The sequence below is a fragment of the Tachypleus tridentatus genome, chromosome 7 (genome assembly GCF_004210375.1).
Source record: "Tachypleus tridentatus isolate NWPU-2018 chromosome 7, ASM421037v1, whole genome shotgun sequence".
Taxonomy (NCBI): Eukaryota; Metazoa; Arthropoda; class Merostomata; order Xiphosura; family Limulidae; genus Tachypleus; species Tachypleus tridentatus.
In genome coordinates, this window is record NC_134831.1 from 86,385,161 (window position 1) to 86,402,077 (window position 16,917).

The following is a 16,917-nucleotide window of genomic DNA, read 5'->3' on the forward strand; positions in this document are numbered from 1 at the left end:
GTATAGAAAATTAGCAGAATGGAGGTTCGATTCTTGGTGTCAGTTGCTGGTAATTCCTCTTTATCTGGCACTCGGTACAGGACTAACGTTTGGAAACATTACTCCTTACATAACTTCTTACCTGAAACAAAGAGTCAATAAGGACACAAATATGAAAAACTAGCTGGATTTTTTTGGATTTATATCTACATGTTCATTGTTGTACTTAGAGGCAAACTAGGTTGTCTCATTGGACGTTGCTGGGGCATTATTATTGGTTCTTGTATTTTTGGTAAGATGTATGTTTCTATTTATATGTAATAATAACAATAAGTAATAGAAACAATGACAACAGGTCTGTTTAATTCATGGATGTAAATAGTAATAATATACAATCTCAATACACCTGTAATTAACAACACTCGGTAAAGTTTGTATTAACATAGTGACGCCCTTACCATTTTCATTTTCAATATGCACGTATTATTAAATTAACTCGATTTCTTAATTCATTAAAATAATTAATAGAACTGATATTATGTTGTATTGCTAGAAGCAAGACAGGCATTTGTTGTTAACTGAAATTTGGATTATTTATGGCCCTGAATGGCCAAGCGTGTTAGGGCGTGCGACTCGTAATATGAGGGTCGCTGGTTTGCATCCAGGTCGCGCCAAACATGCTCGCCCTTTCAGCCGTGGGGGCGTTATAATGTGATGGTCAATCCCATTATTCGTTGGTAAAAGAGTAGCCCAACAGTTGGCGGTGGGTGGTGATGACCTGCTGCCTTCTCTCTTGTCTTACATTTCTAAATTAGGGACGGCTAGCACAGATAGCTCTCGAGTAGCTTTATGCAAAATTAAAAAAAAACAAAACAAACAAACATGTATTATTTATAAATTTTGTATCCCTACTCCATGAAAGTTTTCTGTCCGATTTTTTATTTTCTCAAAATTTAAGAAATTCAATGAACATTGAGTTTACTTAGTGCAGAGTTAGAAAAGTTATTTACTGATAGAAGTGAGAATTATTGTTGTTTTTTTCTATTAAGTTACTCGATCAGTTAGTAAGTTTATAAGTTAATCCTACTTTTGTTTCAGAGCTTATATTGAAAATTTAATGTATTTGAAAATAGGCTTCAAAGTGAACGTCAGTATAGTAAACGTTTATTTAAGAAATATATTAACTTGTTATCATTATATAAATTGAAATTAGCATTATCTGTCAAATAACACTAATAAACCGACTTGGTAAGAATACACGTAACTGAAGTGGATTGCTGATAATATAATATTTCTTGAAATCTGAAGATGAAAACACGATACAAGATAGGAAATTTATTAGGAGTATGGAAACTAACAACATAGGAATATGTTTTGTGAGGACTTTGTAACTCTCGGAACACAAATACAATACCAGTTAATTTGTAGCGATAATTTTACCACAAGCAGAGCACCAAAAATAACACGTTACTGTCTACTAATGTACATCAACAAATCCTGCAGAAAGGAGTTTTTGTTTGTTTCAGGTAATGCTATTAACTGTCTCAAGAGATATTTCCATTATTAACTGTATTGACAACAGTTCACAGTTTGATCAGAAAAACAAAGATGACGTTGCGATATATGATTATGAAATATATTGGTATTACGTAGAAAAATTAGAAATATCAAAGTCATAAAATGGAACAGGAGAGATGGTAATCTTTCTTTAGACCTCAAAGACAGCTCAACATATAATATATACTTTTTGTTAATGTGAATGTTATGTGTATGTAACTCTCGTAGTTCTCGTACTGGCGTATTTATTCAAGTTAAATAAAAAAAAAAAATTCATCTGTTAGTTCTTGGATAGCAGCAACGTACTGGAGTATGCAACATAGCCTCGTAACAACGATAGTCACTTGAAGAATGATTTATACTTTGGGACTTGTCTGTTGTTATGGCCACCCAGTGGTCACTGCTGTCTAAGTAACCACAGTTGTTTCGAAAACATCTCAATTAGAAATGATTGAAAAACAGATAATTTCATATTCCAATCGTTTAAAAACATTATTTAAGTATTTTACTTCTATATCTATAAAGCACCATACATGTAAATATATACATCTATACATCCATGTTAACGTCTAAAGCTAATCTACAAAAGTAATACACGATAAATTAAGTCTTCAAATTATGTTAATTTTTGAATTATCCATACTTGTGTAAACTCTTAGGAAAAGGGTATTCGTAATTATTCCGCTGGGAATCTAAACTCTGTATTTGTCACTTCACGTCACAATTCATTTCTGAAAATAAGAGATGTTATCAAATCCAAAATGAATTTATCCAGATACAATATTTATAATATTGTCTGTACATTGCGATTTTAGTGAAGTGATTGAAAGGGGGGCCATTATGGGGATACCTTGAAACTTTATAACTGTATTAAGTTCATTTTGTACTTCAAGTACATAGACTAACAACTATAGAAGGTTATAATTCTGTTGGTAAGCAACATGTTTAAAATACATTTTGGATCGTGGTATTACCAACATATCAGAGGTAAGTCTAATTGATGTTTACCTCCCAGTGGCAGAACACTATGTCTTCTGACCTAAAGCTAAAAAAAACAGGTTTCGATACACTATGTTGGCTGAGCAGAAATAGGCAATTGTGTAGATTTGTGCTTAATTCAAAACAACAAAGACAACTAGTTGATTTCTAATAATTATTATTTTGTGAATACGTCACGAATACATTTTCTGAATGACCTTTATTTTGGTTCATTCACAACGGAATTTACTGACATTTGACTGCCTTCAGTGCTTGTTTACTGCCTCTACCTTAAGGAAACTTGATTTGACAAAAAATTATTTCTGGGTTTAGACATCACAATTGAGGTTAGAATAAACAACGGGGCGGCGATAATGGTGGCGATAGTGCCCCAACATATTTTGGCGTGCGGTATGCTCGTCTACTTGGAACTATCACTATTCTGTAAACATGGTTTCGCTTTCTTTTCTCATACACTTCTGAATAATCCAGTAAATCAAAACAAAATAGATGTGTCTGTTGATGCATATACATATCGTTGCAATTGATAACCAGATAATATATAATTCATAAATACGTTTCTTTACTTACAAAGTGACATAACATTAAACTTGACTCTTGCAAAAGACACGTCAAAAAATAAATTAAAATTTTTCACAGTTGTTTCCCAACAAGAAAGGCTTCGTGACATGGCTAGTTGCTTCACGGTTAGCTGTAACTCCTCTCTTTATGTGCAGACATTCTTTGTTAAACCTAATAATCTACAACCTGCTTCTGATGGGTAAGTTTCAAATTTCTATAAACTTTCGTGACGCTTTTAGAAATAAAACACAGACTCCTAGTTTCAGTTTTCTTTACCTTATTATACTTTTTACTCAAAATCGTCAATGTCATCACATCTTTTTATTTTAACAGTTATTTCTTTCACTGTATAAGTCCCAAATATTCAGAACATATTGGAAGAAAATAATAAAGATTGTAAAATCATACTATAATGGAACACTTTGTTATATGACACTGAAAAAAAATTACCGCGCGATGTGCAAACCACGACTTTGCAAATATTTTATTGTGTGTACATGTAGATTTGCTTTAGAAGTCACAATTTTCCCGTTTCGTCTCCGTTTCTAATTACGTAGAACTGTTCTTCATTCTCAGGGTACAAATATGACGTCATGAATGCATCTAACGCGGATGTAAATCGCTGGCACCAACTGCATAAATATCATATTACTGTCTGTTGTATGTCCATGTAAATAATTAGCATGTTGTGGACAAATGAATATTTTGCTCCGTTTTTGGAACCACTACTTTGACCCTGTTGATGGGGTTTCACAAAATACCGCAAGAAGGTTTGTTGGTTCCATGAGGAGATATATGCAAACTTACGGTTTCATATTTTGTTTTTGCTGTTTTTACGGGCGTTTTCTTAAAATTATATATAAAGCAAACAACTCATTACTCATCATTTTTATTTTAAACTATTTACAATATCTTCAAAATATTATGCGTCAAATATTTTATGTGCTGAAACAAGGTGAATGGCATTTTAGGTTCCAGGCTATAGCAAGGTATTCGAAAGAGTGTATTACATCAGGAATTGAAACTATAATTTATCCATGATTTTTTTATTAGATTTGTGTGTTGATTTCATTGTTTGTAGTTAAACATAAAGCTACACCTTGGATTATCTGTATTGTCGAACTCTAGTTTCTAACCTTACAAATAAGTCCGCGTTAAGTGGAATGATGCTGTTCAATCTCATCACTGTAGTATTAAATTAATTCTTACGTCAGTTTAGCTTTTTATTAACAAGTAAATGTTCATCATTCTTTCAGATAATTTTACAACGATGAAATTATAGAAAGTGTTCCTGCTTTGTTTCTGATAACGGCATGTTTTACGGGTGGCATTCTACTGATTGGGTTACTCATGTATAAAGAATTACCACAAGAATTTAAACAGGTTAGAGCAGTCTGAATGAATAGTTTATTAAAAAAACTTTAGCCTGCAAAGTAAATCTTATTCATATTATATGAAAACGTTAGACTTATTCACTAGTGGCAGTTTTCGATAAGCGAGCTGGGAATCTTTTAATTCTCAAAAGTTCTCAATAATTCTCGATTATTCAGTTTCAACCACATTTCAACCTCTCTATATATATTCTCTTAACGCTCTAAAATGCTCCGTTTAACGTCTGCTCGTGTTTCACGTTGATCACATAATTAATAAAAATCTAGATGATTTTCAAACATAAGTTGTTTGTAAGATAAGTAACTCCTCATTAAACCCAAACATGACAGTAAAAGAACTTTTCTTATTTCCATCACGTTTTCAAACGCTTCATTATTCCTAGCAATACTATTTGAAAATAAGCGTAAGAGTTTTACAGATTATTGATAAGTACCATTACTCTTCGTGTTCCAGATATGTTTCATTAATTGAGGAGAACCTGTTTTTTTTTCTTCTTTCTTCAGTATTTAAGATTCTATTATTTAAAAAATTTAGTGTTACTACGTATTTCTGAAGAAATTTTGGCTTTCTTGAACCAAAGCTGTGATGACAGGTGTTTATACCAATATATACAAACGTTGGTGGAATTAAATTTTCATATAAAGGGGCTCAGCCACTTTTTAATATTAATGAAATGTAGTGTTTTTCAAAGTAAACATCCTTTTGTAAAGTGATGGCTTTACAGATAATTTAAAAAGTTAGAAACGTTTGTACTTTTATTTTCCATAATATTATATTGTCAGTTTTTATACGTATAGAAGAACTTTATTCATATTTCTATTCCAGGAAAAAAATAGCATCGAGTGAAGTAACACATGTGTGCAAAACGTCAAGGCATTCGCACATTAAAGAATTAAATACGAAAACTCTGGACTATATAACAACAATAAATAATGAAAAACTATCTACATCATTGGAAGAAACTCCAGCCAAAGCGAACGCTGATGACCAACAACCGTACAGAAATAATGAAGCTGAACTTCATGTGTCACCAACAGAAGCTCTAATAAATGAAAGAATTTTATGTTTTGTCTATAGTTTGTATTAGCTCATCTTACCCATATATGTTTTTGAATGTTTTTTATAATGTAAGTGGTATTTGTAACTTTTAATTACCGTAACAAAAATTAACTTTTAAAAATACTAATTTTATTGTCACTATAAACCGTCTTGATGTGCGACATGGAAAAACCTCTGCATGAAACCACTGAGTGCAGTTTTCTAACCTTATATAAAATAAGCAGAAGTTACATTTAGAAACTAAGTAACAACTCCAGGTCTGTGTTAAAACAATTTAACTGGAGTGATGATAGAAAGCTTTTTTTATTTGAAAATTACTTTCTTACTGTTTTTCAGACATATGGACAGACGTTTATAGAAAACGATATATTTCTATATATCTTTGGTTCTGTAGCTGAAGCTGTTAATGCTCTCAGCCGGGTGACTATGGGCTTAATTCAGGACCAAATATTTTACAAGATAAAATCTTGTAAAGGGAAGTGATTGAACTTATGTTGTTATTAAAAATTATTAAAATAATATTTGTTGTGTTAAATGTATAAAACCTTTATAGTTAAGCAGTAAGATAGAGAGTTAAGAATAATAAAACTTTTGTCTGAGCTCTGCCATATTACAGCATAGTCCATTCTTTGCTTTGTACATAAAGCAATAATATATCAGAGTTATTATTCTCAGAGATACTAAAATAGTGAAAATAATGTTTAAAACAACACTGTTTCGAAAAAAGTATTTAAAACAGTTAAGTTTAACGCAAAGAAAATAATTATACGAACACTTTCAAATTACTCACCCAAAAAAGTCGATTTGATAAGTAATTAGTTTTTCTCACGAAAATGAAAGTATAAGAAACATGCAATTAATCCAAACATCAACATCCAGAACCTACATCTGGATTAAACGTATTATGATTTTTATTTTTCCTTATAGGTGTTGTTTTATTTTTCTCGTATTTTAAATTCGTTTTTTAACTTTAGTCACTTTAAGTTATAATATATTATATTTTCAGTTTACGAGTCTTCTCTTGCCGAGAATGCAGACGGTATTACTTTTCATTAGCGACATCTCTTGATGGAAAAGTTGTATACATTATCTGGATTTGTGGTCTCTCTTTTACATTTTCTCTTGCTTTTGTCTGTATTCCGGCTGCTGTTGTTGAAGTTTTTGGATCGAAATACACTTCTAAATTTTCGGAATGGTAGTTTTTTACATCAGTAAGTACACAACATGTTTTATTGCTAAAACAAAACTAAATATATGTTTCTATAAAGAAATTATTGAGCTATACATACTCATCTTTCTTTAAAACGAACCATCTTTGTAAAAGTATAATTACCTTAAAACGACCTTATCTTCAAGATTTGAATTTATCAGAAGTAAAGTTGATATATTTTTGCAATTTATAAAGCAAACATATCGAGTTTTAACTAATAATTCATGATTTTTCGACGGCTTCCTTCTTTCTCTCGTTTTTATTTATATATCGTATTACTTCTTTGTTGGGATGGTTTGATACATTTTGTATGACAGCGACTGTTTCTTTCACAGGTCAGAATGATTTCGTTTTAGTTTAGGAAAAAGAAGTGTTTTATTTTACTGTATTTTGAAGATCAGCGTTTGTTTTTTATCATTTGTTTCCTTGGAAGAAAAATAAAAGTAAATAAATGTCTAATTCACAACGGAAATTAACTACTATGTTTTTATGGTACTTAAAGCAGTCACAATCTGAGACACTCAATAGCAAGGAAGCCTTTATATTATTTGTATCCTAAGTGGTCTGATAAATTCCACTATGAAGCAAAATGCACTCGTTATTTCAAATAAAGCTTATTTGTTTGTTTGATTTTGAATTTCGCACAAAGCTACTCGAGGGCTATCTGTGCTAGCCGCCCCTAATTTAGCAGTGTAAGACTAGAGGGAAGGCAGCTAATCATCACAACCCACCGTCAACTCTTGGACTATTATTTTACCAACGAATAGTGGGATTGATCATAACATTATAACGCCCCAACGGCTGAAACGGCGAGCATGTTTGGCGCGACGGGGATGTGAACCCGCGACCCTTAGATTACGAGTCGTACGCCTTAACACGCTTGGCCATGCCGGGTCCGGGATAAAGTTTGAAGGAGCCAAAAAGTATTGGTAAAAATTAGATTAAGCGTAGCAGTGTTTTCTTGTGAACAATGCAATGATGAAAATTATTTTCAGTTACTTAATTGAGGTGTTAGAGCTCTCACCACATATTGTGTACGAGATAGATATACATTTATCATGTAATATAAATGACAATGAAATACTTTATAAATTAATGAACATATATTACGTGATTGCGTAATGATAAATAATTTATAATTTTTTCCTTATACGCCTGATTTTTTGTTTTTCTCTTTTCATAGGGATACTTGTGACTATATTTTTCTCTGACACACAACGTACACAACCACTAATATCAAGAAATTTGACGGGAACAGCGAGGTAACTAGTTACGGATCTTTTGAACATTACAAGTGACTTTCTTAATATTAATTTTCAGATGTTTTAAAACTATAACATCAACACAGCCCTCACTTCCTGTTTAATCATTATATAATAAAGTATCGCAATGTTTGTTCATCTATAAATGATTTGATAAATAATTCTTTAACCCATCTAAAAGTATATTACCACAGAGATGTTGATCAGCTGTCTTATGAAAACAAATTGACTGAAGACTAACCATTAATGTGACTGTTTCATCTAATTTGATGGCAGAAATTCTCTTATAGTGTTCAAAAGGTTTTCATATCTGTATATCACAGCTATTGTGTGGTTGACATATTATTATACGCTTTTATCTACTTTCATTAATAAGTTACTATTGGTAATGACCTTAATGTATTAAACGTTAAAGACAATTAATGAGGCTCTGTAACTATTGGAATAATATGTGTTTGGATTAAACTATCTCTTCTCACCAATTCTAGACATGGACTGTAAATTAAGTGTTCTGCCTGTATTTCCTTCTTTAGAGAAACGAGTGTAACGTAACGTATATCCATTATATTATCATTGTATTCGAATTTTTAGAAACTTACTAGTTATTAGGCTGATCTAGAACGTGTGGAAAGATAGTTAGTAAAAATATTCTGCTGGTGTTTGTAAACAGTCTTGTTACATGTGCTGATAGACTCACCGTAAATTGTACGTCGTAAAGTCTTTTATAAGTCGAAATAGTCGTATTAGGTAAAAACCTTAATCTTATGTTGTCTTCTCTATCTTTCCTTAACATGTTTGAAGCACCTAGAAGGATGTATATTCGTGTTTGTTCGATGTTTGATTGTATGCAAATGTGAATGGCTTCATTCGCCATATGAAACTGTGTCTACGGATAACCTTATTGTTTCCAACAGTACTGTGTCTCCGAGAAGAGAAATGACAAATACCTAACGTGTGGAAAAAAAAGGTGTGTTAATTGAAAATTATTCAATGTGACTCGTTGGTACAATCTTTTATGTTCCAAGAGGGTTGTATCGCAGACACTTATCAGTAAAGTAAAACTGACACTCATAAGATTACAAGTTATTACATGTAATATATGTTCTCTTTAGAGCAGACATGAGGTATTCGGTATTAATATTTATATACTGTGGTACGGAAAATTAAAGTAATCGTATTTTGTAATTGAAATGCAGTGACATAGTATTTGTATTCACTAAATGGATTCATGAACACTTAATACTGTAAGAGTACATCGACTGTTCTTGCAGATTCGGTGACAATCCCGACACTAACAGGTTTCAGCCAGGGTTAGAACATTGTTACCTTCAGTTATGTAGTGCCATGTATTTATTGGCTGACAATTCAGATTGACAAGATGCACTCCAGATATAATTTCAATGTTGTCTCTACGGTGAAGATATCTGTTTACGTCTGGCTGACTCATTATGAACATTCCACTTGGCTGGAACAATGGATCCCAGGTCTAAACACATCTGGTCTTTCACTAGAAGTACGATCCATTAATTCAATGGAATGCTTCCGCAGCAAGATGTCAATAAATTTTCTCTAAATCCTAGTTTTGGAGCCATAAAACCAAAAGAGGACTGATCCTCCCTTGAAAGGAAGGAAAGCTGTTTAGTTTATTTGTTTTAATCCAAGACACTAACTGCCTCATCTTCAGAAGATAGAGATGAGCACGTACCTAATCAGATAATATTTGTGTTTTGTGGTAGAGAATCCTGCGACACCCTCTTTTCTGAGATTGTATCTTTGAATAGACACCAAATATAAAATTAATATGAGAGATATAACATTAAATTTAGGAAACACCTTCACATTAAAATTAAAAGTGAGTAGTATTGTTATTCAGGTAATAATTCGTTAATATCCAGTCACAAAGTTCACTCTTTTAATTTTCCTTTTGTAGAAATATATTTGGCTGTTACAGTTTACGTAATCATTAGATTTTGTTTTCACGAATACTTGACTTGTACTATGAAGGTCACTGATGTATATCATTGGACTTGAATAACAAACTTACTGTAACTACTAATCACACTGTATGCTGCTTTTAACATTAACTAAACATTTAACTTACGTATATTACATTCCTTCTGATTGTAAACAAAGTTTTATATTAAAGAAGAACCCAAGAAGAAGTTTCTTTCAAAACTGTCTCACAAATACCAATTTGATTTTAAGTATTTTAGACAGTGAAACGTGAAAACATAATATTCAAGAAATATAATGAATGCAACGTAAATCAATGGATGAATCCCACGAATATCAGTTAACTGCCATTTCAGTTAAACAGGGCGCACAAAACCAACAACATTTAAGATGCTAAAACCATTTGTTGTTCAGATAAGGGATGATAAAGTGTGAGAAAAATACAAACCTTGTTTTTACGATATTAAAATTAGTAAATAAAAACATGTTTTCTTGTTTAATTTTCCTCATTTAAAAAAAAACAAACGAATTTAATAGTAATAGGGAAACTGGATATTTTTGTTTTCTGGAATAAGAACGATACTATTCATTTCAATAATCTAATTAGACACCAATCAATGATAGTTTAATTTAAATTCGTGGTTGCCCTGCCGGATTAAAGTGGAGTTCTGGTAATATTTTGGAATAATGTTGTTGTTGTTTTTGTTGTTTTGGAATTTCGCACAAAGCTACTCGAGGGCTATCTGTGCTAGCCGTCCCTAATTTAGCAGTGTAAGACTAGAGGGAAGGCAGCTAGTCATCACCACCCACTGCCAACTCTTGGGCTACTCTTTTACCAACGAATAGTGGGATTGACCGTCACATTATACACCCCCACGGCTGGAAGGGCGAGCATGTTTAGCGCGACGCGGGCGCGAACTCGCTACCCTCGGATTACGAGTCGCACGCCTTACGCGCTTGGCCATGCCAGGCCACGTATGACGAGGAGAAGGTCTCTTATGAGCGCCCTCGATTGCTTTACACCTCTTCTTGAGATGCAAAGTGTTAAATCGAAATAACTGCCACGAATATCATTTTTTTTTTCGTGTGTGTGATTCATTTCATTTTGATTTTTTGGTTTCCTGCTCGAGTCACCGAGCGTAGAGGGCTGCATAAAAATACCGCCCCGGCGAAGGATTCGAGTACTGGACGTGGCGACAGTTGCGCCCGGGTTGTCTTGGGCGATGAACGTGGATACTTGAAGCGGCATGAGGTTTCGCGGTAGACCTTCGACGATTACCTGGCATATCGGAGAGGTAATGATGTGACCAGTCCTGGCATTTGAAACAGCATGATAACAGAGAGAAAAGATTTGTTGATTGTGACTACAAATAAATAACGGGTGCAGTTGGACTTCTGATAGTGCGGCGGGTTTGGACATTAGTGAACCGCGTTCGAATCCATGCGATAACATAATATAATTTTAAAACATTAAGCTATAAAGTGTCTTATAAGAGTGACAGTCAATCTTTAATTTTGTGAGTGGAGAGAGGTAAATGATACTTACACATTGTCAGTAGCTAAATAGTATAATCGGTGGGTACAGCTTTCATCGGTTCCCATAAACACAAACAAAAAACCGTTATATCAAAATAAATTTCTCTTCTTCTGAGGCCTTTCCATATTAATTTTATACGTTTGTCTCACGTTTTACGATTATCTTTAAGTAATAAGGTGAAATTGAACACAAAGTGTTTTACCTCTGCTGTTAAATTAGCTTAATTTTGAAACCAAATGTTTTCAGATGTCCTCCCAGTGGAGAAGCAGCTTGGTTACGCACTTACAATGCCGAATCCTCGTCACAACAAACATGCTTGCCCTTTCAGCCATTGAGGCGTTATACAGTCACGGTCAATTCCTCTGTTCGTTAATAAAACTAGGGTCGCGAGTTCGCGCCCGCGTCGCGCAACATGCTCGCCCTCCCAGCCGTGGGAGAGTATAATGTTACGGTCAATCCCACTATTCGTTGGTAAAAGAGTTGGCGGTGGGTGGTGCTGACTAGCTGCCTTCCCTCTAGTCTTACACTGCTAGATTAGGGACGGCTAGCACAGATAGCCCTCGAATAGCTTTGTGCGAAATTTCAAAACAAACAAACAAACCTTTGCAAGAATAAACTAAAGAATTGTTATATTAAAATCGTGCATTTAATGTTTTACGTAGAAAACGAAATAGTAAATACAAAGGGTGAATAATTGGGTTAAATTATTAATTTAATTGTGTTGCTATGGAGATAAGGTCATGTAGCTGTATTATTAAATGTAGAAACACATCTCTCAGTAAGGTAAATGATGTTACATACGATATTGTTTTGTATATTCCTCGAAAAGAAAATAATTATGTATACATATATAACTTGTAGATTTAAAGTTAGTTTGAAAGAAACTTTATATTCAATATGCGTTGCTTTCTTAAGGTTGGTATTGCATTCAGGTTTTTGGCGCATTGACCACCATCTTTAGCAAGACCTGAAATTTATCGATAATGCCTACATGGCTGAAAAGCGGAGCAAGTTTGGTGAAACGAGGTTTGGAACCAACAACCCTGAGATTAGGAGTTGAGCGTCTCAACCATTTGGCCATCTCGGACCAATATAGATTTAATGTGAATTATTTATATATGTTAAAACGGCTAGTGTGGGTTGAGAAAATTCTATGTGGGGAAGCAAAGAACGTTTCGACCTTCTTTGGACATCGTCAGATTCACAAAGAAAGAGAGAGGAAACTAACCGATAGTTAACAACATATTTGAAAGAGGTTGTGTATTTACAAACAAGTGGCCTAATCTTGAGCAATCCAGTATCACCAGTTTTAGCCAATATTTTTATGACACATGTTGAAACACAAGCAAAATCAACCAACAAATGTAAATATACCCCACGAACTAAACAATCATAAAACCGTATACCATATATTCCCAATATCATCAGAAGAATAACCAACATTTGGCAGAAATTAGTAACAAAATATCACATTCCAGTAGATACTAAATTTATTCATAAACCCGGCACAAAACTAAGGTTTATATTATGTAAAACTAACACTGACAAACACCACACTAACATTATTTATAAAATACAATATCATAACTGCCCAGACTTCTATATTGGAGAAACAAGTAAAAAATGGAAACCAGATTCAAAGAACACAGAAAGTCACCTTCACACGTTTTCGAACACTGCAAATCAAATAAACACAATATAACCATAAAAAATACCCAAATACCAAATAAAGAAACAAGCATAAACAAACGAAAAAATTAAAGAAACCTTACTTTTACAACAACTCAAGCCAAAAATAAACCAACACAAAGTGACACCTTTACACCTATATTGATAAATATAATCAAACATCAAGGCACGCCCTGTACATTTCTACACCCAATTATACAACCATCTTAAACATGTGGTCAGGTACAGATCACTTACCTCTTTCTTTATTTATGAATCTGACGATGACCGAAGAAGGTCGAAACATTGTTCGCTCCTCTACATAGAATTTTCTCAACTTATACCACCCGTTTTTACATATATATTTTTCACAACAAGTGGATTTTCTCGTCATCAAAGAATATGAATTATTGTTTTGTATATTATAGAAAAGTTATTTTCCAACAAACTCATTACATATACAAATGCTTACATCATTCCTGTCTTGTTTATGTCAATAACTGTAAAACAGTAAAAGGAGATTACACTTACATAAATGTCTGAAGCTATCTGTTCCAAAACACAAGGTTCTACATTCTTATACCTATGCATCTCAATTTATTGAGTTTTGCGAATGCACACAAATAGAACAGTTGTCATACAAGAATAGAAATAACTTGATAAAAGTTATTTCCCTCTCTGTGAAGACATAGCGTTTCTTAGTTTTCATATATCATATTTTCTGTGACGGTTAAAATAACTCTTTTTGTACAAAATATTTTTTTGAAAAAGAAAAAAACAATATTGGACTCTGTAAGTAACTATTTTTTGTTATATTTATAGCAGTAGTGGAAAGTAATTCAGAACAGTTACAGTATAAACATTATAAATTTGATTCTTTAATCTTGTTTCATAGTGACTTTTACTTTATTAATTACACGAAGATAAAAGTTTCTACTGTTTACAATGGCTTAATATATTTCTGATTTACTTTTGTTATATACCACTCTCCTAATTTCAGTTTTATATATGCTGGTTTTCTATTTATTCTAAACCTCTGATTCACTAAATACTTACACGTACTAAAGAAAGCCAGAAGTATCATGTATTGCACGTTTCTTATCATTCGATATAATGTCAGGATCACGAAATCTTCGTTCTCAAATGTAGTTCTGACAAAATTATGTGAAACAAACGAGGTAATCTTTACACAACTTATCTAAACAAAAGTATCCTCAGATTCTCTAAAGATATGTGAATTAGCGTTTCATGTTGTTTCTAGATTAGATGAGCTCCTAAATACGCCGCTATATAAGAAATTCCTCTTCCATGGAGAACATTGAAAGCTATAGTATTCGAAATAATGTTCTGCAATTCTACAGCCTTTAACAATCATGACATACAGTTAGTACAGTTATTCTACAACAAAAGAATAAAGAAAATTTTATTATAGAATCTTAAATTGAAGTCTGAAGTCGATAAGGTTTCTTATATTATTGAAACTGAGTGATATTGGGAATACAATAGCTTTTTGTGAGTTTTAAAAAAATTCTTACTTTTTATATTATTTGTTTTTGGCGTCAACTTAATTAATCCTTTCATATGTCTAATTCTATAACACTGATTTATTGATTACAGTCGGTAACAAATTTTTTACTTTTTCTTGTTCCTGGGCAGTAAGTGTTATTTCCAAATTGCTTATGCCTAAGTAAATGGTAAATTCTATTTTTCTCTTCAATTTTGCTTTTGTGATCTGAGAGCGTATAAAAAAACATGATGGGAGACAATATTTGGAGGCTGATACGTAAAAGTGATTTGCATTACAGTCGCAAATCTCGAAAAACTACGGACTTTTAAACATTTTGTTCGTTTTTGTGTAACTTTAGTGTAAGTACATGTAAATCTTGATTCATATGTTGTTTTATTCATACCATATGTAAATGAAAATGTGTGTAATTTGCCCATTTTTACATAGAAAATAGGTTAATTTTTAGCTTTCATTATCCAGGTCACAAAACCAAAGTTTTAAGATAATAATGGCCATTTTCTGTACTTTCTGAACACAAGCAATTAAGAAATAGCACATACTGTACAAGAATAAAATTTGTGTTACACATTGTTATTTGGAATTAAGCACAAAGCTACACAATGGGCTATATGTGCTCTTCCTACCATGAGTATCGAAACCCGGTTACTAGCACTGTGAATTCTTAGTCATACCGCTATGCCAATGGAGGGTCTACAATACTAAAGTTTTTCTTTAAGTAATAACCAAAGAATTAAGACCAAATAAGCAAAACACGTTTGTGTGATGAGGAAAATGCTCTTTAACATAGATGTGCATAACTAAGGATAACTATTTTCTTAATTTCGTTAAAACTATAAAGTACTTGTTTTATTCGTATAGAAAATTAGCAAAATGGAAGTTCGACCCTTGGAGCCAGAAACGAGCTGAATTTTCTATGCATTTATCTCTACATGTTCATTGTATTACTTTGGAGGCAAACTAAGTTGTATCATTTTACGTCGCTGGTGAATTATTATTAGTTCTTGTATTTTTTGGTAAGATGTATGTTTGTATTTATATGTAGTAATAATAAAAGCTAATAAAACAATGACAACTGGTCTGTTTAATTTACGGATGTAAATAGTTATAATATACAATCACAATACACCTGTAATTAACAAAAGTCAGTAAAGTTTGTATTATTATAGAGACGTCGTTTGAATTTTCTTTGAAAGAAAACACATTTTTACTGAAATAGAGTGTTTATTATAAGCTATACGCTCTTCTCTATTCAGTTTATGTACATTGTGTGAAAGAAAATTCTACTTTTATTTTGATATGGTTTTGTTTACAGTTTATTTGAAGATCCTTTTATCTTTTTTGTTCTTCTATGTAGTTTAGTCGTATTCAAATGATTACTCACGTTTTGTCAAGTGCATATTCAATTTCAATATGCACATATTATTAAATTAACACGATTTATTAATTCATTAAAATAATTAATAGCACTGATATTATGCTTTATTGCTAGTATAGGACATGCATTATTTGTTAACTGAAATTTGGATTATTTATACATTTCGTATCCAAGCTCAATGAACGTTTTCTCTCCAATTTCTTATTTTCTCCAAATTTAAGAAATTCAGTGAATATTGAGTTTACTTAATGTGAAGTTAGAAAAGTTATTTACTGATAGAAGTGAGAATTATTGTTGTTGTTTTTTTTAATTAAATTTCTCGATCAATTATTACGTTCATAAGTTAATCCTACATTCGTTTCAGACCTTATGTTGAAAATTTAAAGTATTTGAAAATAGGCTTGAAAATTAATGTGGGTATAGTAAACGTTAATTTAATAAACATATAACTTGTTATCATTACATAAATTAAAATTAGCATTATCTCTCAAAGAGTACTAATAAACCGACTTAATAACAAAACACGTTACTATAGTGGATTGCTAATCATATAATATTTGCTCAACTCTTAAGATGAAAACACGATGTAAGACAGGAAATCTATTGAGAGTATAGAAATTAACAACATAGAATGAAGTATTGTAAGAAAAAACACAAATGAAATACATGTTTGTAGTGATGAAAATTTTACCACAAAAAGAAAAAGAAAGATGACGATGGTATATATGAATATGAAATATGAGATGTACTGTAGAGATAAAGGAATAGAGAGAAATCTAAAATAATGATACTGTAATGGTGGATGAAATATCAAAGTGATAAAATGGAGTAGGAGTG

At 32.2% G+C, this 16,917-nt stretch overlaps 1 pseudogene across 1 annotated transcript in view; it reads right to left on the reverse strand.

Moving 5' to 3' along the window:
• LOC143257713 (putative inorganic phosphate cotransporter) overlaps nt 1–12,590 on the reverse strand; it is an 88,470-nt pseudogene extending 75,880 nt beyond the window's left edge. Inside the window, exon 1 of the transcript XR_013031986.1 lies at nt 12,501–12,590. The product of XR_013031986.1 is annotated as a putative inorganic phosphate cotransporter (transcript). The remainder of the gene's footprint in view (nt 1–12,500) is intronic.
• Nucleotides 12,591–16,917: the final 4,327 nt, after the last annotated feature.